Source organism: Cibotium barometz, chromosome 22 (genome assembly GCF_041138505.1).
Source record: "Cibotium barometz isolate CiBa-2024 chromosome 22, ASM4113850v1, whole genome shotgun sequence".
In the NCBI taxonomy this organism is placed as follows: domain Eukaryota; kingdom Viridiplantae; phylum Streptophyta; class Polypodiopsida; order Cyatheales; family Cibotiaceae; genus Cibotium; species Cibotium barometz.
The window spans coordinates 40,207,376-40,232,000 of record NC_141067.1 but is presented as its reverse complement, the minus strand read 5'-3'; the positions used below and the strand labels follow the sequence as shown (position 1 = coordinate 40,232,000).

At 45.3% G+C, this 24,625-nt stretch overlaps 1 protein-coding gene across 7 annotated transcripts in view; it reads right to left on the bottom strand.

Annotated features, from left to right (window-relative positions):
• The window catches only part of LOC147626604 (calcineurin B-like protein 1), a 130,954-nt gene that overhangs the window by 25,930 nt on the left and 80,399 nt on the right, over positions 1-24,625 (bottom strand). The gene's annotated exons all lie outside the window — the stretch shown is intronic.

The window sequence follows — 24,625 nt, the reverse complement described above, 5'->3', positions numbered from 1 at the left end:
TGGCATATGGAGCCTGACATGACAGTACATGTATGGCTGGTGTAGCGTGACATGATAGTACATGTGTGGCTTGTCGGGCCTGACATGGTGTACATGTATGGCCATGGAGCCTGACATGATGAAAGTCTTTGGGACTAGCTATCCTGGAGATCTTGTGTATTTATGTTCTGGGAAGGTTCCCGAAGGATCATGAGCCCTGGACATTTTATCGGATACAACTGAGTAGATGGGTGTTTCTTCCAATATAATTGCACTCATGTGTGTGCATGACTTTTATTTTATCTTTGGATGACTTGTCTTGTTTGCCTGGACTGCATGTGTTTGATGCCGGGAATGCTCACTTGTGCTGAGAATTGTCAGCAAATTCAGATTATGTGATGTATTCTTGTTTTCATATTGTATTGGAAGAAACAGGTGCAGCCAGTGGTGAACCCTGGGCACCCGTATAAGTTGTATTGAAAGCAGACTCCTTTTTGGTAATCTAACCATAAAGGGGGGGGTCAGCCCATCTTCTGGCCCCTAGTGTGGTGTACTATGCAGAGTTGTCATCTTGTTTTATCTGCCATGCATATGTGTATTTTCAGATTTCATGATTGATTAGATTTTCCGTGCTCAGTTGCCCCTTCTGTTTACATTGGTATCAGAGCCTGGCTTTCTACACAGTTGTGCCTAATATGATGTTGGATATGGCTGTAAGGAGTCCTTCTCCGCGAGAGAAGGTTGGGATTCTAAGGTAGCCCTCGTCTTATTGTCGCGCCTCGAAAGAGGTTACTTTTGGTTTAAGCGGCAGTGAGCGTGCGGAAAGACTTCGTGGCCCTCCTATCTGTGTAGGGGCACTGTTGCACCCTTGCAGTCTATTCGGTATCATACTTAGGAAACTAGTAGAGAGTGATTCCGGGGCACGGAAAATTCTTTTCTTTCTGAAAAGCTGAAAGATACATTATGGCCAGTCAATCTGATCATTCTGTGGAGGACTCTATCACCCGTATTCGCCGCATGCGGGAAGAAGATAAAGAGAGGGATCATGTTAGGGCTTTGGAGGGTAACGATCCACCGTTATCTGCCAGGGCTGAGGATCAGCAGGATATTGATGCCTTGATGAATGAGATTGAAGAGCTCCGTGCTTTGCAAAGAGATCCTGGTGTACAGAGGGTCATAGAATCAAAGTCTCATGTCAAGGCTGATGTGGTCACTTTTGATGCAATTGTCCAACAGATGGGAATCGACAAACCTCGAGCGTTGGCTGTTTCTTATCTAAAAAGCCGTGGCAAAGTTGTCTCCGATGATGAGGGCAAGTGGGTCTTCACACGGCAACCTCACAAGCTATCCCGTGAAGGGAATTTCGATGATGTCGTGAGAGGGCATGCAGGCCGCACCAGTGATATGAGAGGGCATGCAAACCGCACCAGTGATGTAAGAGGGCATGCAGCCCGAGCAAGTGATGTAAGTGGGCATGCAGCCCAAGCAAGTGTTTTGAGGGGGCTTGCAGCCCATGCACCAGATTTGAGGGGGCATGCAGCCCGAGGAGATGATGTACATCGACATGCAGCTCGTGGGAATGATGAGGGGTTTTCAGGCCATTTGAGAGATGCAGAAGATCTTCATGCATTGTCGGTGGTATCTCCACCTTCTAGGTATGCTCCAGCTCCTAAAGTTCCATCCAGAGTGGAGGGTGTTACGCGGGAAATCAGCCCTAGATCTGGACATCATCGCCAACATAGGCATGATGAGGAGGATGATGTATTAGAGCGTCGGGATGCCCGTCATGGCAAGAAGGCCAAAGAGTCAAGGGACAAGGACATTAAATTCGAGACCTATAATGGAAAGTTGGATACTACCAAGGCACTTGCTTTCATAAGGCAATTTGAAATAGCCTTTTGCACTGAGAAATTTACTGAGAAATCTATGCTCAGACATGTGGGTATGCATCTTAAAGAGACTGCAAGTGATTGGTGGATGGCAAAGCTTTTGGATAGGACAGCTGCCCGTACATGGAGTGCTTTCAAAGAGCAATTTTATGATTAGTTCCTTCCTCCTCACTTTGAGAAGGATGTACGAAAGGAATGGGATTGGCTAACACAGGATGAAGGCGAATCCGTTTCTTCTTATGTTTCAAAGTTTTGGCGGATTCTTCTCAAGGTCACACCTTTCATGACGATTAGTGAGGACGAGAAGAAAAGAAAGTTTGAGTCAGGGCTGCAACGAATCATTCAAAAGAGCCTTGCAGTGTACCCCCACAACACTTTACAGGAGCTCATACACTCAGCAACTATTTCTGAGGAGTTGCATGGCAAGGGAGCATCAAAAAGACAAGAATTCAGCTCATACAAGGGAAAATTCAGAGCTGAAAATGAGCAGAAAAAGGATGGACAGCCACGTAAGTTTATGTCTCATGAGTCCAAGGATGCAAAAGGGGGTTCAGAAAAGAAGCCGGGGGATGAAAAGGATGATCCTAAGCTATCCAAACAGTATATCTTTGATTAACAACGCAGAGCTGGGGGTATAAGTGGAAAATAAGAAACATAATGCCATCTACAAAACAAGTCAAGCTTGTGGCCGTAACTTTCTTAGATGCAGTAAGCATAAGTAGAAAGCCAGAAAAGACAAAATGCACTCGAATATAATAATAGTATATTGGAAAACCATGGGATTTTGGGTCAAATACATTCCAAGGTGATCCTGAGGCTTCATTAGCTCCCTCTTACAACAAGTTCATGTATCGCAATGGGTCTAGTATCCCCCAAGTCTAGCATATCAAGGGCATCTGAGTCAATAAAACATCCTATTCCACTAGCCAATGATGAGGTGGATGCATCATCAAAGCCTACAAAATGTGATGTGTTACTTGGGATGCCTTGGCATTACCGTTTGGATCCCAAGATTTTGCACAAAGAAAAGAAAGTTATGTTTACTCATAGGGGTAGGGAAGTTTGTATTGATGCGGGTACTACTGGGAGTACCATACCCGTTGTAAGCCATATATCTATTTCAAAGGCAATAAAGAAATCAGCTTGTTCTTACTTAGTCTTTGTACGTGATAATGTTGAGCATGATGCTGTAGCTCTCGTAGATCAAGATAAGATTGATTTCTTAAGTGAATATGCTGATTGTTTTGCCGATTCACTTCCAGGACAGTTACCTCTAGAGAGACCAGAGGATCATTGTATTGACATAATCCCTGAAAACTCTCCTACTAACCGACCTCTTTATAGGGTGAGTGCTGCCCAACAGGAGGAAATCATGACTCAAATAAATGATTTACTTTAGAAGGGGTTGATAAGGCCAAGTTCTTCAGCTTATTGTTCTCCAGTTTTACTTGTGTAGAAAAAGGATGGGACATACAGGATGTGTGTTGATTATAGAGCCCTTAACAAGATTACTATCAAGAACAGGTTTCCGATTCCCCGAATCGACGATATTCTTGATAAACTTGAGGGAGCTGCTTGTTTCAGTCACATTGATCTTAAGAGTGGTTACCATCAAATTCGAGTGGTACATCAAGATGTGCACAAAACGGCTTTTCGAACATCATTTGGATTATATGAGTACTTGGTTGTGCCATTTGGACTTACAAATGCTCCCGCCACTTTCAATAGAATGATGGACATAATTTTTAGACCTCACCGCAAGTTCACAGGAACTTTCTTTGATGATATTATCATTTTCTCAAAGAGTAAGGCTGAACATAAAGAACATCTTGCCATTGTTTTTGAAGAGCTAAGGAAACATAAGCTTTTCACCAATAGGAAGAAGAGTGAATTCTTCTTGTCAGAAATTCACTATTTAGGGCATATTGTTTCCAAGGATGGAGTACGCATGGATCCCTCAAAGATTCAAGCAATCAAGGATTGGCAAGAACTACGGAATGTGCATCAAGTTAGGAGCTTTATTAGTTTATGCTCGTACTATCGTCGATTTATTTGACACTTTGCTATCTTAGCTTTACCGTTACATGATCTAACGAAGAAGAAAGTAGCATTCCGTTGGTCGGAAACCGAAAAGACAGCTTTTCAGGAGTTAAAGGATGCCATCATATCAGGGCCAGTTCTTATTATTCCATATCTGCATAGGCCTTTTGTGGTCGAGTGTGATGCATGTGGAGATTGCTTGGGGGCTGTTTTGAACCAAGAGGGACATGCAATGGCTTTTGAAAGCCACCGCCTGCAACATGCGGAATTGTGTTTGCAAGTTTATGAGAAAGAGTTGTTAGTCGTTATTCATGCCCTTCAAACATGGAAGCATTATCTTTTGGGGGCTGAATTAATGGTAAAAACAGACCATCAGAGTTTACGGCACTTCCTTACACAGCCTAAAATCTCGGAAAAGCATCTAAGATGGGCAAACTTCTTGTCCATGTTCCATTGTTTTACATACCCCGGGAAAGAAGAATTTGGTAGCGGATGCTTTGTCACGTAGGCCACAAGTGCATCCCGTAACTACCGCCTACCATAAGGACTTATCAAGGATGCCAGATATGTATGCTTTGGACACAGATTTTCAGCTTATTTGGGCTGATTTGAATCATGGTACTGCTGTCCCATCTTCTTCGATTAGAGATGGGTTTCTAATGATGCAGAATCATATTTGTGTAGTGCGTGAATTACATTAAAAGGTTATGGAAGAGTGTCATGCTCCGCCATATGCTGGTCATCGTGGTATTTTGGCTAATACACAGGCTTTGGAAAGGTATTTCTTTTGGCCAACTCTACACAGGGATATTGAAGCTTATGTGCAAGAGTGCATAGTGTGTTAGAAAGTCAAGTTTGACAGACACAAGACACCTCGTTTACTTCAGCCCTTACCCATTCCACAGGAACCATGGGAAATCATTGCTATGGATTTCATTATGGATCTGCCGAAATCGGCACATGGAAATGCTGCTATATGGACTATTATAGATTGTTTTGGCAAACAGGCACACTTTATTCCCGTGAGGAAAACAATCAAGCCAGAGCACATGGCAAAGTTGTTCTTAGCTCAGATTTTCAAACATCATGGCATGCCCAAGTCTATTGTGGGGGATAGAGATCCTCGGACTACCAATCTATTTTGGCGAGCATTGTTTGATAATATGGGCACAAAGTTGAGTTTTTCATCAGCCTATCATCCTCAGACGGATGGTCAGAGTGAAATAGCAAATTCAGCTGTGCTTGATTTGCTCAAATGTTATGTATCTGATTAGAAGTCAGATTGGGAAAAGTATTTGCCATCGGTTGAATTTGCATACAATAACACAGTGCATTCTTCAACTAATAAGGATCCATTTGAGATAGTCTATGGCAAGGTGGTGCTTCCACCTATCTTATGAACAAAAGATGAAATCTTTGCAGCAGTTGAGTATGTCCGTGATTTGGATACTGTGTTTGCACAGGTTCAGACAGCCATAGAAAGATCTCAAGCTAAGCAAAAAAAGGCAGCTAACAAACAAAGGCGAGAGGTGGTTTTCAAGGAAAGTGATTGGGTATTACTAAAGTTTGAGAAAGCAAGTCTTTGGAAGCGGCCAGGTATGGAAGGCCGGTTTCCTAAGCTTTCAAACAGGTTTTACGGGCCATTCCAAATTTTGCAAAAAATAAATGAAGTGGCATATAGGTTGGTATTGCTCGATCACTGGAAAATCCACAATGCCTTTCATATCAATTTGTTAAGGCCTTATGTGGTACCACCTCCTATGGAACCAGTTTTGGAAGATCCACCTGAAGTGGATAAACTTGAGGAGTTATTGCAACCTGAGCAGAGCGCAAGCATGCAAGTGGCAAGCTAGTGCGCAGGTATCTTGTGAAGTTTAAAAACTATTCGGCTATGGATGGACGAGGATTATTTTGCGGATTATCCGGAACTTCTAAAGGCCTACTTGAAAGCTTTTCAGTTGCGGTCAACTGCTTAGAAGCCGGGGGGAATGCCACAAAATTCCTTACAACTTCTATTTTTCTATTGTTCATGTGTGGCATGTGGAGCCTGACATGACATACATGTATGACTAGTGTAGCCTGACATGGTGTGTTTGTGTGGCATATGGAGCTTGACATGACAGTACATGTATGGCTGGTGTAGCCTGACATGATAGTATATGTGTGGCTTGTGGGGCCTGACATGGTGTACTGTATGGCCATGCAGCCTAACATGATGAAAGTCTCTGGGACTAGCTATCCTAGAGATCTTGTGTATTTATGTTCTAGGAAGGTTCCGGAAGGATCATGAGCCCTGGACATTTTATCGGATACAACTGAGCAAATGGGTGTTTCTTCCAATATAATTGCACTCATGTGTGTGCATGACTTTTATTTTATCTTTGGATGACTTGTCTTGTTTGCCTAGACAATGCCTAAGATTTCTGCGTGTGCTGTCCATGGGGCCGGGGACACCTGGGCACCTTGGACGTGTATGTGCACACCTGTTTGGGACTGACAGGTGGTCTACATGTGTTTTGCAGGTGGTAAGTATTCCCAAAAACTCAATTTACAGCTTTATGAGTTCACATGTTAATAATTATGGGTGCAGGTTCACACTCACTTATAAGTGACCGGACAACTTATAAGTGAGTACACATTGAGCAGGACTTATTTAATACACGTGGCGGCCAAAGACCGGGCACTAGACATTATTTGGACTCCCTTCATGTAGGCGCCCCTTTCTGGACAAGAAAAGCACACGTGTGGGCTATTTTCAGCAAGGGAGCCTCCAATATTGACAAAAACTCCAGATTGAGGGGGGGCGCATGCTTTGCAGGAGTGCATGAGGGCTGGTCGGCTGGTTTCCAGCATGCTGGCAAGTTTCTACAGCCATCCATCGCGACTGAAGTTCACCGGATGCATGGGAGAAGCTGGCCGACTCTTGCTGCATGTTCTCCACTGCTAGGTGGCTGATATACAGCTTGAATAGAGGCTGGATAGAGGTTAAAAATAGGGAGGAAGAGCTGGTCGTGGGCTTCTAGACAGTTTTCCTTCCAACCGGAGGTTTGTAGGCTTCTGCACAACTGCTGGTCGCTTTCTTCTGTGGCTAACTGAGGGCCGGTCGACTGCTGAAAACAACCTTTGAGGGCTGGTCGACTTGCTTATTGAGCCACATAGGAGGAAGATGAAGATGTTGAGTTGTCCCGGGCTAATGTGGGAGTGCTATGGGCTGTCCATAGTTGTCCTTCATGTGTTTGATGCCGGGAATGCTCACTTGTGCTGAGAATTGTCAGCAAAATCAGATTTTGTGATGTATTCTTGTTTTCATATTGTATTGGACGAAATAGGTGCAGCCACTGGTGAACCCTGGGCACCCGCATAAGTTGTATTGGAAGCAGACTCCTTTTTTGGTAATCTAGCCATAAAGGAAGAGGGGGGGGGGGGTGTTCAGCCCATCTTCTGGCCCCTAGTGTGATGTACTGTGCAGAGTTGTCATCTTGTTTTATCTGCCGTGCATATGTGTATTTTCAGATGATTAGATTTTCCGTGTTCAGTTGCCCCTTCCGTTTACACGCAGATGCGCTTAGTCGAATTAGAGAGGTGAATACTATTTGTCGTTCACCGAGATTTCTATAGACTTATTTCAGTCATTGAGAGGGCTTTGCAGGATTGATAGTTATTTTGGTCCATTTTGGCAGAAGATCGAGGACAGGAGCTCATTGATTGACCAAGACTCAGTGACTGAGCAGCCTACCATTCAGGCTGCAGGAGGTCAGTGCATGATTCGGAATGGTTTACTATTCCTTAATGACATTATCGTTAGTGAAACACACTTTTTATTGGCCAAAGATGAAAGGGTATGTAGAAGATTATGTTCTCAAGTGTCAAGTTTGTCAAGAAAATAAAGCTGAACGCTTTAGACAGGCTGGGCTGTTGCATCCTTTGCAAATCCCACGTAATAAATGGGAAAGTATTTCTATGGATTTTATTACCGCATTGCCAAGAACACGTCAAGGCCACGATTCTATTTGGGTTGTGGTGGATCGCTTGACAAAAATGGCTAGATTTTTTCCGATCCGGAAGACCATTACACCTACGTAATTAGCAAGGCAGTTTATCGAGCAATTGTTTAGACTGTACGGGTTACCGCAGGACATAGTCAGTGATAGGGACTCTAAGTTTACAAGTGACTTTTGGAGACCTGTTTTTATCAGATTTTGGAGGATATGCTTAGAGCATATGTCTCCAAAAGACAGAGTTCATGGGAGGATTATCTTTCTATGTTAGAATTTGCATATAATAGTACTAAGCATATGAGTACACGTTTTAGTCCTTTCATGCTTATGTATGATTTTCAACCGAGATCACCTGTTACAGTGGGATTCTCAGGACTTCAACATGATGCAGCACGTAATTTTTTGCAAGATATGCAAGAAATGTTACAAGTTGTGAAAGAATCTATTAGAAGTGCTCAAGACAGGGAGATTTTATTCTAATAGACATCGTTTACCTAGAGAGTTCTTTGAAGGAACGATGGTGTATTTGCGAGTTCCGAAAGATTCCGAGACTTTACGGACAGGTCATCTCCGAAATTATCCCCTAGATACTGTGGACCAAATCATATTACACGACGGATTGGTTCAGTTGCATATGAATTGGATTTGCCTTCTCATGTGAAAGTTCATCCTGTATTTCATGTCAGTAGACTTAAGGAAGTACTGGGTGGAACAGACCAGTTAGTTACTCCTCAAGAAATTATAGATGTCGAGGATATGACATTTGTTCCACACGAACCTGAAAAGATTCTTGGATTCCGTGAAAGACGATTGCGTAGTACTCTTATCACGGAATACAAGATCAAGTGGAAGGATGGTGTTGAGGAGGATGCTACATGGAAAAATTGACTACTCTTCAGAGGAATTACCCTGGCTTTTTAGTGAGCTCAAGAGTGAGCTCTTTGAGGAAGGGGAGTATGTCATGTGCACAGTGTGTATCTACCATGTGCTACACGCACACAAGACTAGCTTCGAGGTTTGGGGAAGCTTGGAGCTAGGCAGGTTGATTGGCGAGCTGAGTTAGGGATAGACTACCGAGCAAGCACCCAAGTATGGATGAGCATGCGCCCAAGTGTGAACGCCCGATGACCGGCCAAGAGCCTATAAAAGTGTGGACGCTCGATGACCGGCCAAGAGCCTATAAAAGGGTGGCCAAGGTTAGTCATTAGTTCATAGAGTCTTGCGAGTCTTTGTGAGAGCTCTATGGTCAGGAGCCTAGATCTAGTGCAGACGTGCACCTGCTTTATGCAGCCGAGGCCGGCAGCAGTCTAGAGGCCCGCGGGGGTAGCTTCGTGGCGGTATGGGACGTCACGAGGTAGAGATTGGTCGGTACATCCATCTAGTTAGCTCAGCTCGTGGCTCGGTGGGGACAGCCAAGACTTGTGGGCTTGCCCACGGCTGTCAAGGTTGGGAGGAGGTGAGTCAGGCTTGCACCCCCTTCACGTTTGTTTGGTTTCGAGTCTTGTACCAGGAGCGTTCTACGAGGTGATCCTATGGGGATTTGACAAGGGTTACCTCAGCCTTTACCTATTCCAGATAGACCATGGGAGAGCATGCCATGGATTTTATATTTGATCTTCCGGGGACAAACGGGGAATGATGGCATTTGGACTATCATATACAGGTTTAGTAAACAAGTATATTTTATTCCCGTGCGTAAGAAGATCAAAGTAATTCACATGGTGAAATTGTTCATGGTGAACATCTTCAAGTATCATGGCATGCCTTCATCTATCATCAGTGACCGTGATCCACGGATAACGAGTTTATTTTGGAGAGGGTTGTTTGACAACATGGGTACAACTCTCAAGTTTTCATCATCGTTTCATCCATAGACAGATGGGCAGACGGAAGAGGCTAATTCTACAGTGTTAGATCTTCTCAAGTTTTATGTGTCAGAGCACAAGCAACAATGCGAAAAGTATCTTCCTTTGGTGGAGATCGCTTATAACAACACCGTCCATACCTTGACGGGAAAGGCACCATTTGAGATTGTGGAAGGAGGGAAGAAGGTACCACCCATTTTGCACACAAAGGATAAGATCTTTCAGGCTGACCAGTATGTGGAGAGTATGGATGAAGCTTACAAGAGAGTTAAGTTGGCACTCCAAAGAACTCAATAAAAGCAAAAGAAAGCAGCAGACCGTCACAGGCGTGCATTAGAGTTTGCAGTGGGTGACTCGGTTCTTTTGCGTTTTGAGAAAGCAAGGCTCAAGAAGATGAAGGGTAAAGAGCGCTTATTCCCTAAGTTGAGCATGCGCTACTATGGACCTTTTCAGGTATTGGAAGAGATTGGTGAGGTAGCCTATCGTTTGAAGCTACCAGATCACTGGATGATTCACAATGCATTCCATGTGAGACTTCTTAGACCTTTCCGAGGGGATGTGCTTGAGGATGTATCGCATGAGGCTCAGCCAGAAGTGGAGGAACTTGATGAGGTTCTTATTCCAGAGCAAATACTGGCACACAAGGAAAGAAAGGTACGAGGTAAAGTTTCCCATCGCTATCTTGTGAAGTTCAAGAACTATTCACTGATGGATGCGAAGTGGATAGAGGAGGGTGACTTAGCAGATTCACTTCAGGTATTGTAGCTTTAGCTTGATGCCTTTGAGTTGGAGCCAACTCTTGCTACGGCTCATTCAAGTTCAGCAGGTATTGCAGCTTTATCTTGATGCCTTTGAGTTGGAGCTGACTCTTGCTACGGCTCATTCAGGTTCAGCATAGCATAGGTTTGGAGCATTGCCTGATGCTCAAGAGGGGGGGTAGCACAGACAAGCTCGGATGTAATCTAGAGGTCGTTTGGTGCAGCTTTTGTCTCACCTGAAGGTACTGACATCTGACAGTACATCTGCTTATGGGACTTCTATGACATATGTGGGTGAAAGCATGTATAGGTGGTACCACTTTTTTCACCTTTTGGTAGTACCACCAATAGCCCCTAAAAGGAGGGAAGTTTAGTGTTTTTAAAATTATGTATATGGAAAATAGTGGGCCATCATAATATTAATTGGGCCCCCCTCTTCAAAGCATGCAATGATTTGGCACCCCCCTTCTCTTAATATGGAAAATAGTGGGCCATCATGAAAAGTAAACGGGCCACCCTCCTTTAAGCATGCATTGATTTGGCCTGTCGCGCGCGCCCACCTTCTCCCTCTACTCCTCTTCTCCCTCTGCTCCGTTCCTGCATTCCCTCTCACCAAGCGAGCTTCCTGCCCATTCATCCCTCTGCTGCCTCGCATCACTCACGGTTTCACCGTTTCACAGCCGTGTGCGCAGAGATGAGTGATCCCACCCCCAAGAAGAACACCCCCCCTAGGAGGTGCAAGAGACCCTTTGCGGATGCTGACTCACTCGTGCAGACCCCTTCATCGATGCCAGAGCAAGGTGAAGCTTCCCAGACAACATGCGGCCCCCCAACAGGAAAGTCCGCTCGGAAAGGTATTGTGCTCCTCTTACGTGTCTGCTGCATGCACATATCCTTCTTACACATCTCCTCCATTGGCTTTTGTTTGCACATTGTTTCCCTGTCAATGCATGCTCCCCTTGAGAACTAACGTTTGCTTGTTCTCTTATTGACAGCGTCATCTGAGTACGTAAAGCTCTCCCGTTTTTGCTACTCAGCAGCTGAGTTGCATGCTGAGTACGGCTTGAGCATGGAGGGCAAGCTGTCCAAAGACCTTACTGTCGAGGATTTGCCACCTGAGGAGTGGCTGACTGTCTTCAAAGTTCCCAAAAAGAAGAAGACAAAGGTCTTCCTGCATATGGTGCAGGATCACCTATACGACGCTTGCCGTCTTTTGTATCAGAAAGTGTACTAGGCTGCCCCCTCTAATGGGGAACTAATGACAAAGTTTGCTAGGGGGTTTGCCTTTGAGAATTGTGCAGCTGCTAAAGCTCAACCCGAAAGTCACAAGATTGCATGGGCTGTGGTGGGTGGTATGGTCTTGGAGAATGTGAAGGCTCAACGGGGAGGTTTGAATCGCAAAGTGAGGAAGTTCATGTCCGATTACGGTGTTTCTGTCTTATATGGACAAACAGAGCATGCTGTTGACTCCTACGCCTTGACAATGTCTAATCACCCTGCAAAACCGACTGAGGTTGCATCCCAGCCCCTATACATAGAATGGTTAGGTAGAATTGCTGAAGATCTTGATGGGCAGGCCCATATTACTGAAGCGAAGGTTGGTTCTGCTAAATTGGTCTTAGCAGAGAAGAGGGATTTGTGGCTACGCAACGAAGGCACCTATTCGGCCTATGCCCCGATTATAGTAGAGATGGAGAGATTAGAGCAGACATGGAGATATTAAAAGCATCTCCCCTAGAAAATGAAGCTCTCATTCTGAAGAAGGAAGCTGAGATAGGAGTGCTGGAGAGGGTGGTCTCAGTGGCTTCTGGTGCTGTGACGTCTGCTGCAGAGATGAAGGAGGAGGTGTCCACTATGCAGGTACTTTTGAAAACTCAAGCATTTTTCTATCCTTTAAGTAGTGGTCCAAGCACTTGCAAGTGATATATGCACTTGAAAGTGCTCATACATTTACACCACTTGCAAGTGCTTGTTTCACTTGCAAGTGCTTAGAGGTCATCGAGTTCATAGAACACTCATAAGTATTGAGACCACTTGCAAGTGTTATACCACTGTAAGTGCTTACATCACTAGCAAGTGCATAGATATCATGCAAGTTCTTAGAAGTTTAACAAGTGCTTAGACAACTTGAAGGTGCTAAGACCACTTGCAAGTGGTCATACCTTTTGCAAGTGGTCATACCACTTGTCATACCACTTGCAAGTGCTAAGGCCACTTGTAAGTGTTCATGCCTTTTGCAAGTTCTAAGACCACTTGCAAGTGTTCATACCACTTGCAAGTGCCTAGGCCACTAGCGAAGTTCAAGACCACTTGCAAGTATTCATACCGCTTTCAAGTGCTCATACCACTTGCAAGTGCTTAGACCACTTGAAGGTGCTAAGACCACTTGCAAGTGGTCATACCACTTGCAAGTGCTAAGGCCACTTGTAAGTGTTCATGCCTTTTGCAAGTTCTAAGACCACTTGCAAGTGTTCATACCACTTGCAAGTGTTCATACCACTTGCAAGTGCCTAGACCACTAGCGAAGTTCAATACCACTTGCAAGTGTTCATACCGCTTTCAAGTGCTCATACCACTTGCAAGTGCTTAAAACACTAGCAAAAGCACAAAGCACATACAATTTCTAAGACCTTTAACAGGTGCTTAGAACACTTGGAAGAGCCACTTGCAAGTGGTTGTATCATTTGCAAGTGCTTAGACCACTTTCAAGTGCTTAGACCACTCACTGGTGCTTAGACCTTAGGGCACTGCGCAGACCACTGACAGGTGCTCAAACCACTTACACAGGCTTGAAAGTTCTGATGGCTGGTTGTTTTTCATTATGTGCAGGCTTCGGTTGAGGAAATGGAGCATGTGTTATGTGAGCTGAGGAGACAGGCCTCCTTCGTGAAGGAGGCATGCACTTTCTTGAAGAGAGAGGGGAGAGCCCTTCTAGTGCCTACCCCGCCTGCCAAGTCTGTCCTAGGTGCTTACACTGTCCTCATTGGTGGATCTTGTGTGGCCTGTGGCCAGCTGCTGTCAAGCAAACATGCGGCCGGCGTTTATTATCTGCCATGTGCCCACAAGTACCACCCCTTTTGCTTTTCCATTGTCTGTGCAACTGAGCCCAAGTGCATTGTTCCGGACTGTTCGTGGGAGATACCACTTGTAGCAAGATGTTGGGCACTTGGGAATGCATATGAGGAGTCCATAGGTAAGGCATGCCTCTTTCATAGGATAGGATTCATGCTACTTTTGATATGTACAGTAATTGTCTGTTATGTCTCAGGTGAGCCAGAGGCTGGCGAGGGGGTGGACCTAGCCGCTTCCACCTCGTCCATGCATGATGTGGACGCCCCCTTCAACCTAGACGCCTTGATGATGAAATACAAAAACATGGTGGGTGGTTGTAGTCTGTCTGCTGAAAAAACTGATATGCTTGTTGGTAATGGAGGCATCCCGAGGGAGACACCTGGTTCTGAGATCACACAAGGTAATTTTGGTTGCTGTAACATGTTATCCTCAGACATGATTATCCATGATCATTGTGATCATATTAACTACCTGTGCTCCTAACTTGATTTCCTATTGCTATCCCATGTACAGATGTCATTAAGACATTAAGTCATGTTAGTGCTCCAACTGGAGAGCCAAGCCGCGTCGACAAAGGTGTACATACTGAAGAGGAGTTGGACCCAGATATGGAAGAGACCCTCCAATTTGTTGGAGGAGAGCTGCGGAAGAAGAAGAAAAGGCAGGTGGAGGATGGGCCTCTTCGGGACCCCAAGAAAAGTACTAACCCAATTTTCCCCAAAGCCCGAGCATGCAAGAAGCTTTAGCTTCTTGCAACTTTGTAGCTTTTTGCTCATGCAAGCCGCATTATTTTGCGGCAATATAATATATAAGTCCTTTGTCTCAGTGTCTGTGCGTGTCCTGACCATCTTAATTGTTGTGCATGTAGTTAAAATTCAAGTTGTTGGCTCGAAAACCCTACCACCCACTGATCAGGTAGAGCACATTGAGCACTGTCCTCCACGCTATCAGTTTCGACGCTTCAATGACTCTCGAGACCTGGCAGTCGTTGTTGACTTCAACAAGGTTCTTTTGTGCGTGTACGATAAGCGCAGGACAGAGATTCCCCCAAATGTCTCAACACTGTACTTTTCCAAAGTATGTGAGGATGGCAACACCACCTATTACGTACGGCAGGATGCAGAGGTGTTACTTGCGTTGAGTCAGGTTGCAGAGGTATTTGTGTGGACCTCCCATAGTGGCAGGGAATTGGAGACAGTCATGGATAAGTGCATGCCTCAAGTCAAGAAATGCATGAGTGGATGGCTATCGCAAACCGCTTGCCATGTTTGCACTTGGCGCTTTGATATTCCTCCTAGGCCAATGTTCTTGAAAAACCTGGATACCTTCTGGCATCTTTTCTCGAAATTCAATAAGACAAATACACTTGTGCTAGATGACTCATTGTATAAAATGTACTCTAATGATCCTGCATGCTATGTGATCCTTCCTGAAGTGGAGAAGCAGACTGAGGGGCAGTGGGAAAATTTTCTGAAACAGGATGTGACTGACTTTGTGTTGCAGTGGGCAGAGAGTGCTGACAGAGCAAAAACTGTCAGAGAGTGCCCTTTTGATGTCAGGGATGATGCCTTGCAACTGTCGAATTGGAGAATCGTGCGGAACAATGTTGAGGAAATGAAAGAAATTGAAGCCCCCAACCTGGATCCTAAAGAAAGAGAGTATAAGCGTCCAAAGAGTAAAACAACAAATTAGAAGTGCTTTTGCAGGCAGTTTTTCCATTGTACAGAGGGCTGCCTGAAGCCCCTTCACTGCCATGACACCATGCCCTTACTGTGTAGCTTAATGTGCTCTAACACCGTGCCTTTATTGTGTGGCTAACTTCCAACACTCCTTGACATATATACAAACAAAAATGGTTTTGACCTTGGAACGATTTTGTGTCGATCTGGTGTCATTTTCGTTAGTTTATACTGTGGTTGCATTTTGTGGACTCTTAAGAAAGTGATGGTTTGAAAGTGCTTGTCTAGGTATTGAAGTGCTTGTCAAGTGGTTTGAAAGTGCTTGTCTAGGTACTGAAGTGCTTGTCAAGTGGTTTGAAAGTGCTTGTCTAGATATTAAAAGTGCTTGTCCAGGTACTGAAGTGCTTGACAAGAATTTATCAAGTGGTCTGAAAGTACTAAACATGTGCTTGTCTAGGTACTAGAAAGTGCTGGCTAACTGCTGGTCACGTAATCTGAAAGTGTTTGTCAAGGTGCTTAAAGCGCTTGTCAAGTGGTCTGGAATGCTTGTCTAGGTACTAAAAGTACCTGACAGGTGCTTACCATGTGGCCTCCAAGTGCTTGTCAAGTGCTTGTGTAGGAACTTCAATTGTTTGGGAAGTGCTGGTCAAGTGGTCTGAAAGTGCTTGTCTAGTTACTTAAAGTGCTTGTCTAGGTACTTAAAGTGCTTTTCAAGTAATCTGAAAGTGCTTGTGTAGATCCTAGAAGTGCTTGTGTAGGTACTAGAAGTGCTTGTCAAGTGGTCTTAAAGTGCTTGTCTACTACTGAAAGTGCTGTCAAAGAGTTGAACGTGCGAAATAGTGCTTCTTTGGAGGACACATTGTGCTAGCTTGAAAGTTAGAACTTACAAGTTCTCCTCTGGGGGCATGCTATTATAGATTTGTTCAAATACATCATTTGACAATTTATATACATTAGGCTCACCTTCTACCGAGCACATCGGAAACCTGATGCATCGCAGCAGGTGGGAGTAGATAAAAGCAGGGGGCTTGTCATCCAAAAGAACGTAGGTGTCATCTTGGCCATTTACCTTGTCGTAGAAGAGTCCCTCAATGACAAATGAGTTCTTTTGAATACGGTTATGCCATTCATCCCTTTCAGATTTGATGGTCAAGCGCTTCGTTTTAGTGCACTTCAAGATGTAGAAGTCTGCACCTGGTTCTTCTGCATTCACTGCGAAGTTCTGGCCAACCATCAAGGCATCACTTAGGTTGTCATGGTGGCCACCATACATGGGGCCTCCTGGTAACTCATCATCGCTGGATGCTTCTCCATCGTTTTGAACATTGACAGTCGGTTGTATTCACAAGTACTGCCACCTCTCAACGTGGTCCTTGTTTACACATCTCCTCCATTGGCCTTTCATGCACGCATGGCAAAAGCAGGACAATGGTCTGCACCGTAGCCCGTGCATATCTGATTGACTGTAGCCGTTGACACAGTGGAAGGATCGAGACCCTTTGATCCGCATGCAATCCCACTCTCTATCTCTGTCTACATCACCGAGCTTGACCTCCCAAAATCTACGATCGACTTTCTTCCCTGTCAATGGACATTCTTTCCTGAGGGTTGCGTTGAGGAATGCCACTACACTTGAAGCGTTATGTAACACCCATCCGTCAGATTTCAGCTGCTCCTGTGTGAGAGCTCTTTTGAGCACCGCACCAGCCAAATCGTGCTCGCCCTTCCCATGGCCGGATGCGAAGAAACTGTGCATCATCTCAATACCTGTCATATTGAAGTATCGGGCTACAAAATAGAAAGGACGCCTTGCTTTGAATTGTGAAGCAGCGCCATCAGACCACACCTAGTGTCGCTTGACACTGCATCCTTGAGCTTTTAGCCACTCATTGTGCAAAATAAAGTAGTGCTGCACAAACAAAGTGTCGTGGATTTTGTCATCAGAGATGTAGAAGTGGGTTGTCTTCCGAATGGTACCAAGCACATCACGCAGGTACGAAATGTGGACCAAGATTGTCACCTGAGTTGAATACCAATGCATTGACTGAATTTCATTCTACACCTTGAAGGAGTAATTCTCTGCAAAATCCACTACTGACACCACTACATCATCTGGAAATTTATCCAAACACTCTTTGAATTGTTCAGCTTGCCATTTGTACTTATAATTGTGTTTGATGAAGTTTCCCAATTTGCTTTGAAGCAAGGAAGTGAAAGTCCTCGGGCTGACTTGGCGAACAACAAGATCTTTCCGAGTTTTTGCTTGACCGTTCTCATCCACTTCCTGTGTAGAAACGTCATCAAAAAGCTTGACAGTCATCATAGAGATGTCATCGCTTTTTTCATGTGGACACAAGGAGATCTGTTTAATGCCACAATGTTTGCATGTACCCAAAAGACATTGTCTACGGTAATAAGCACAGTCAATGGGTTTTGGGCACAATACAGACTCCCACAGGTCTGTTAAGCTTGGAAATGTGGCATTGGAGGCCGCGCACTACGCTGTTCCATCATGAGAACTGCAAACAAGGCACCTGCAACTGCATGGCCGGCCATGTAGCCCATATCTTCCCTGGCGCATCTGATTAAGAGCTTCCTTAAAGTAGACAAGCTGCACATGGTATTCACAACAACAAGTGTTGCGGTCCTTCAACTTGCATACGAAGTATGGCTTTAGACCCTCAAAACATCTTAGGGAGATCCTTATGTTAGAATGAGCCACTTGGAACCGCATATAGAAGTCCCTCTGTGACAAAGAAGACAAATTTAGACACACTATCAAGCATTATAAATCATTCTGAAGCAACCTATAGCATTGGTAAGCATTATGACGCACTTTCAATCAGTGTAAAGCTATGACACTCATTGGGTAAAGCTCTTAGACGCACTTAGTAGCACTTTCTGCACCTGGCAGCACTAGTAAATGGTTGTAAAGCACTATAAAGCACTCTCAGGCACCTGCAAGCACTTAGAAACCTGAGGATCCATTTAGATGAACTTGGAATAACATGGAATTTCTTGGAAGCACTAGGAAACACTTAGAAGCAATTGGAAACACTAGCAAACACTTGGGAGTACTTGGAAGCACTTAGAAGCACATGGAAGCACTTAGAGGCACATGGAATCACTAGCAAGCACTTAGAAGCACTTGGAAGCACTTAGAACCACTAGCAAACACTTGGAACCACTAGCAAGCACTTAGAAGCACTTGGAAGCACTTAGAAGCACTTAGAAGCACATGGAAGCACTTAGAGGCACATGGAATCACTAGCAAGCACTTAGAAGCACTTGGAAGCACTTAGAACCACTAGCAAACACTTGGAACCACTAGCAAGCACTTAGAAGCACTTGGAAGCACTTAGAAGCACATGGAAGCACTAGCAAGCACTAGAAGCACTTGGAAGAACTTGCAAGCACTTAGAAGCACTAGCAAGCACTTAGCAAGCATTTAGAAGCCCTAGCAAGCACTTGGAAGCACTTACAAGCACTTGGAAGCAGTTAGAAGCTCCTGTTATCACTTCTGAAGCTCTATTAAGCCATTACGAGCATAAGCATTTGGAAGAACTCTATGGCACCTGGCAGCTTTTTGAAGCACTATTAAGCACTCAGAAGCAACAAAAGGCACTTAGAAGCACACAGAAACATTTAGATGCACTTGGAAGCACTTACAAGCACTTACAAGCACTTGGAAGCAGTTAGAAGCTCCTGTTATCACTTCTTAAGCTCTGTTAAGCCATTACGCAACAAAAGGCACTTGGAAGCACACAGAAACATTTAGATGCACTTGGAATGACATAAAATTACTTGGAACCACTATGAACCACTTAGAAGCACTTGTGATCACTTGAAGAAGTATGTCAAGCACTATAAAGCATGGTTAAGCAATATAGTGCACTGTCGGGCACTCAGAAGTGGTCTGAAAATGCTCAGAAGCACTAAGATGCACTCATGACTTGGAATTTCTTGGAATCACCATGAAGCACTCAAAAGCATCTGAAATCAATTGTAAAGCTTCGTAAAGCACTATAGATATTAAGCATTGTAATGCAGTGTGAGGCACTTGCAAACATTTGGAAGCATGGTAAAGCACTCTAATGCCCTATCATACAAAATTTAAGTACTGTCAAGCACTCTAAACCACTGACATTTAGAAATCAGTATCGTATAGAAGAGCATATCTGGATACACTATCAATCATATGCGAGCAAACTGTGTAGCTCTTACAACACACTCTCAACACAGTGATATACCTGAGGCAAATCGAGTAGATGCACTGGATGCAGTACATGCGCACTCTTGCCTATCCTCTTTCGAACAACATCTTTCTTGTTTGGGGAGATGCGAGTTTCCACCGACCAAAACTGAAACACGATTTCCCTGATTTCACTGGTGATGGTGCTTGCCCTATGCAACTGACGGTGACAAGAATCCAAGGGAAGTGACCCTTCCTCCGCTTCATGTTGCAGCCAAAAATTGGCCGCAATGACATTCCTTCGATGAACTCCTAAAGCCTTGGCAACTTCTCTACCACTCATTTGATTGTCAACACCAGATGCGCCATTGAGGCATGCCACGACAGTAGCCCGCTTTAAAAACAACTCGTTATTTGAATGGGGTGTCTTCACCTCAGATAATGTATGACAAATGTTAGAGAAAATGAGTCTCTCAACTGTCTCTGACGTGTGCTGCAACACTGAGAACGTTGGATGATGAAGGAGCTGTTGTAAAATCTTTGTTTGAAGGCCCTCGGAAAGCCCGTTTGTTTGTTTGCGCCAACACTGAGAAACTGCTCTGCAGATTTTCTTTACCTCTCGCTCATCAATGTCACCATCCTCGCGCGTACGTGCCATCCTCTTCTCAATGCTTCTTTGTTCCCTCTTCTTTGCAACCCAGTAGTTTCGAAGACCTGGTTCTCAATGCTTCTTTGTTCCCTCTTCTTTGCAACCCAGTAGTTTCGAAGACCTGGCAGAAGTTCTCTCAAGATGTGTTGTGTGATAGACAATGGGGGAAGATATACAGAGCCTGTATTGCCATTCTGTACACTATGAGACTCCATGTGGAGCCAGTTATGAGGGAGCTAGGAGGCTGAGGTTATTGCAAAGAAGACCATTAAAGCACAACTGTAGTCTTCATGGAGAGAGAGAGAGAGGGAGAGAGGGAGATAGTACAGTTGAATACAGCTTGCGCTCAGGCGGGAAGCAGAGGCTATGCTATGACAGAGAGAGAGAGAGGCAGAGAGTGAGAGAGAGTGAGAGAGAGAGAGTGATTGCAGGACGAGTGCAGACTGGTGGAGGAGAGAGAATATTCAGAAGCGTTTAATGGGCACGCCATTCCCTTAATGAATGCTCAGTTGCATTTTCAAGCCCGTCTCTATTTCAAATTTAAGCCTCTTTCTGGTGGCTAAAAGGAGTGTCCAAGACACTCCTTTTTGGTACCACCTATACATGCTTTCACCCATGTGTACTAGTCACATTGGATGTTGTGGTTATGTATGGTTCACAGTGGTATACAACTTGGACTATTACTACACCATTGGTTTGCAATGAAAGTTGCTACATATATATGGCTCAGAGAGATTGGGACGCTAATCTTGCCATATTGTACTTCACTTTCAATTGGATCACATGGCTGATATTTTGCGTATAGGCAGCTTTTGTTATCAGTGTGGTTGGCTTGGATGTCATGTTGTATCACCACAATGCAATCGGGGATGCTTGCCATCTTTCAAGAGGGGGGTATGTCACGACCCTGTGTAATTGTACAGCGTATCCAAACATTGGGCATGGTGGTCAGTGTGTAGGACACAAGTGTGCCGAACATTTATTAAATGTGCACACTTGGGGTCAAGAGGACTCTAGGTATTATTACTAAGTTTCCCTTTTATAACCCCATGTGGGGGGGGGGACAAATGTTTGGAGGGGACAAAGGTTTTAAAAACCTTTAAACCAAAGGAATACTTTCGGGGAGAATCATGGCCCTTGGGGAGACATGCTATCATTGGCAAAAGGGCTTCTTTTGGAGGAGTCGGGCAGCAACCAGGGGGATGTTTTTTTTTTTTGGCTCTTTGGCTTGGAAGAGAAGCTGGCGGGCAGTCTCCAAGTGGCCCACAGGGGCTGAACTGCAGGCGTTTTCCCTTTTAGGGACAGGCCGGCACATAGGGGCTGTGGACTGTCTCCTTCTCTCTTGCAAAAACAGGCGGACTGGAACACAGTTGTATTATTTTTTGTCTCATAGGCCGACTTTGGCCTCTCGTAGACGTTAATATATCTTTCTTTCTTTCTTTCTCTCTTGCAAACAGGCTGGCTGGACTGCGCTCTCTCTCTCTCTCTCTCTCTCTCTCTCTCTCTCTCTCTCTTTCGCCCCTGCCCGCCTGTTCGTATCCTGTTTCAGTCTCTGCGCCCCTTTCGCCCCTGCCCGCCTGTTCGTATTTGCTCGCCGCCCCCGTTTCAGTCTCTGCGCCCCTTTCGCCCCTGCCCGCCTGTTCGTATTTGCTCGCCGCCCCCGTTTCAGTCTCTGCGCCCCTTTCGCCCCTGCCCGCCTGTTTGTATCCTGTTCGTATTTGCTCGCCGCCCCCGTTTCAGTCTCTGCGCCCCTTTCGCCCCTGCCCGCCTGTTCGTATCCTGTTCGTATTTACTTGCCGCCCTTTCCACACCCACCCTTGCTCAGGCCCCCAAGGCAGCAACATAACTCTCCCCTGAACCTATAGCTAAGCATCCTGTAGGTCACATTTTCTGAGTCTCCCCCAAAGGGGAGAGGGTACCCTTGAGGGGAGACTCGTTCCACCAACAGCCCTCTCCTTTATCAGCAGCAACACATGGGAAGTAAGAAGTCTTTTGCCTCAGTCACCGCTTCACGATTACCGCCCATTCCTCCACCCGTGAGCAAGCCGACACCATGGGAAGCCTGAATTAGCAGCACTGAAACACGAGACTATTAAGAAAGATGAACACATCAACGAACTGAAAGTGCAAGTGCAAGCCATGAAGACGAAGCAAGAGGAAGCACGAGAAGGACCCACACCTACAACACTACAAACAGAAACGACAAACCATGTTTCAAAGGTAAATTCAGTTAACTCACAAGATTTTGTTAAAGAAGTCATATCAGCAGTCAAAGAAAAGGAACGAATGGAAAGTAACAAAAAGGTAATCAGAGTCGGTGGTCTTCCTCAAGGCTGGGATAGGGCAGACATAGCTCAAGAGCTTCGAGAAGACTACATATTAGATACAGATGTACTTACAGCACAACTGAGCAAAGTAGTCCCCTTCGTGGACTTAGGAGACCCTATCTCTATTATAGTAAAGGGTACAAAGGCAAAAGTCTCCTATATGGACAACAATGAGAAAATAGCAGTGATGAAGCAAACAAGGTCTCTCCAAGGGACAAAGGTATGGATAGCTGATGAACTCACCCCGCTACAACTCAAGAACAGATCGGCAGAGCTGAATAAAGTTAAAGAAGCAAGAAAGAATGGCAAATGGGCAATATACAGAGGAGGACAAGCAATCATTAAAGAATTCCATACCCCACCCCCCTCGAGAGCAAATCCATCCATGGATGAAATATAGCTTTTTTTATTTTGAACCTCAATTTCGAACTAGATGCAATAGAACCCATTGTAATTTAAACTCTTAAGAGTCTTAAGAGTTCATTTTGAGTTATTTTTTTTCAGTTTTATGCCTCTTTGGCATCGATACCCAGAGTGGAATGTAAATGGATGTATCTGATCTGTCCCATAGGTCGGATTCGGCCTCCCGTGGACGTTAATATAACTTTCTTTCTTTCTTTCTCTCTCTCTCTCTCTTTGGTGAAGCGGCGCAGGACTGCAGGCAGCTGCATGAGGTGCAGTACGGCAGGAGGCAGGACTGAACAGGGCCCACGCTTTCTCTCCCTCTATCTTGGCAAACTGGAGGAACAGGAGGTGGAGCAGAAGAAAGCAAGTCACTTTCTCTCTCCTGTGTGTATAGGGTGGTGTTTGAGTCTCTCTTTTCACGGGCTCATGGAGGTGTGTCTCTGGCCCTTTGTGAGTGGAAGGGTTTGGCAGTTTTGAGGGTGGAAACAGGGCAAGCTTTTGGGCTGTTTCTAGAAGAGTTCATGGGCTGTTCCATGGCTGTGTTTTTGGCTGCGTGCATAGGCCAATGGGCTGTGTTTTCAAGGCCTTGTGGATGTACCATCTTGGCAGATTAGAGGTGCAGAACAGTGTGGTGTTTTGAGCAAAGGGCTGTGTGAAACCTCTATGCTGAGAGGACCAGAGGACTAGCAGTTTGGACATGCATATGTTTCAGCCATGTATGGCTATTGTATTCAGCTGAACTCTTTTTGAATGTGAATAAAGAAATACCGAAAGGGGCGCCAAGATTTGGGGCCAACAGGTGTCGTGGTTTTTGTGTAGGAGCACTCTAGCTCCCTTTTACCTTTTTACTTTGCTGATTTACAGTTGTGTTTGGCCGACTATTAGTCTACCGCACTTTGGTTTCTACTAAAGGCCGGTTTCAAATATCCTCACCATAGCACTAGCACATCCATAGGAGCTGCCCCCAGAGATATTGGCTCCTCTCTCTCTCAGTAAATACTGGCAGTTCAATACTCACCAGCTGGCCCCTGCCACGGCCCCACGCCCCTACACCTCACGTGGGGGGGGGGGGGGGGGTTGTTTTGGAGCCACCACCTAACAAGCGTAAGCACAATAGCAGCAGATGGCCACAAAGCCAGAATGCAAATCCCCCACAGACACCCATGACGATGAAAGGCCAGATGGTGGACGCACGCACTCTCCCCATGCAAAGCCTAGGTAACAGCTCCTACAACCATCCGTTGGTCACATTTAGACGACAGCCCAGGAGGATTTAGTAGGCCAAGCGGCCATTCCCGCTTCCTCGGAGGTCATACAAGGCCCAGCCCACCCCAGGGTCTGCATTCAATGGGTCACCAGACTGAGGGTCAACCTTGGATGGCCCTCCGGTGGGGGAGGTAGGCTCTGCACCAAGAGAGGTGTGTCTCCGCCATCTTACCAGCCAAAAGTAGAGGATTTAGTGGGCTACGTGTCCGTTCCCACTTCCTCTGAGGGGTCCCATACGAGGCCCCACCCCACCCTGCATTCAGAGTGTCACCAAACTGCTCAGCCCCAAGTAGCATCCCCCCTCCTCTTTCTTAATGTAGTCTTTCTCCAAGAGCGGCAAGCTGAGGAGGGAGCCCCCCCTTTTTGGCATTGTGTCTTGACCTCCGAGGAGGAGTATTGTAGTCTGCTTTATGCAATAATTCCTGGAGGATCTAAGATAGTCGCTAAGTTCTCAAGCTACTTCCACAAGGACTTCCACTTTGGCTCATAGTCCATTCCTATAAGGT